The sequence below is a fragment of the Protopterus annectens genome, chromosome 3.part0, assembly GCF_019279795.1.
Source record: "Protopterus annectens isolate FY-2018-M chromosome 3.part0, PAN1.0, whole genome shotgun sequence".
NCBI classification, from domain to species: domain Eukaryota; kingdom Metazoa; phylum Chordata; order Ceratodontiformes; family Protopteridae; genus Protopterus; species Protopterus annectens.
Genome location: NC_056731.1, coordinates 1,531,300,681 through 1,531,301,389, shown reverse-complemented (window position 1 = coordinate 1,531,301,389; position 709 = coordinate 1,531,300,681). Strand labels below are relative to the sequence as shown.

The window sequence follows — 709 nt, the reverse complement described above, 5'->3', positions numbered from 1 at the left end:
GATGCCAAAGTGAGCGGTAGAGTTTTAAAAACAAGTCTAATAAAGAGACATCGTTTACACCACAGCATGAAACACAGCGCTACACATACAAAAAGACATACTTTTTTTTATAACTTACTTTCTTACAAATGCTTATCTGCAAGCAACTAAACGACAACAGAAATCCTTCAGTTCTTACTGAAGCACTTTCGCGTGTAAGTCTGGTTATGTGTTGAGGCCCGCCCAAGAAATTCCTGCGCCATGACGTAAGCGCTCGAGTTTCAAGAAGAGCCTACCTTGTATGGAAAAATTAGGATAGTTGGCTTAAAATTGTTAACCTTGTGGATGAGTTTTTGCTTTTCATCGTAGCCCGTTAACACGTGTGGTTACAGAATATTAGACATGGGTTTTGTTTTTCTGATGCATTTTTTGTATCTGTAACTTGCCGTATTTGTGGGTGTATTTTTACACCGAATATTTATTTATTTGCTTTTGTTAACCCGGGAAGTCCACTGGGCTGAAATGAGTCCATTTTCAGTGGAGGCCCGGGGAGAAAAGTTAAAAAAAATGTACATAATTAAAGATTATTTAGAGAGTTAATAACAGCATTTAACAATATACAAGAGTAATAACAGCGTTTAACAATATACAATAGAATAATATAGGAGTCAGAAGTGACGCAGTAATATAGGCAATGTATAGCAACATGTGGAAGACTGGGGTGCTTGGC

The 709-nt window shown here is 37.2% G+C and overlaps 1 protein-coding gene across 1 annotated transcript in view; it reads right to left on the bottom strand.

Moving 5' to 3' along the window:
- The window catches only part of LOC122796828 (myosin regulatory light chain 2, smooth muscle minor isoform), an 84,258-nt gene extending 83,999 nt beyond the window's left edge, over positions 1 to 259 (bottom strand). The window contains exon 1 of the mRNA XM_044065568.1: positions 119 to 259. The gene's annotated coding sequence lies outside the window, so the exon portion shown is untranslated. The remainder of the gene's footprint in view (positions 1 to 118) is intronic.
- Between the last annotated feature and the right edge of the window lie 450 nt (positions 260 to 709).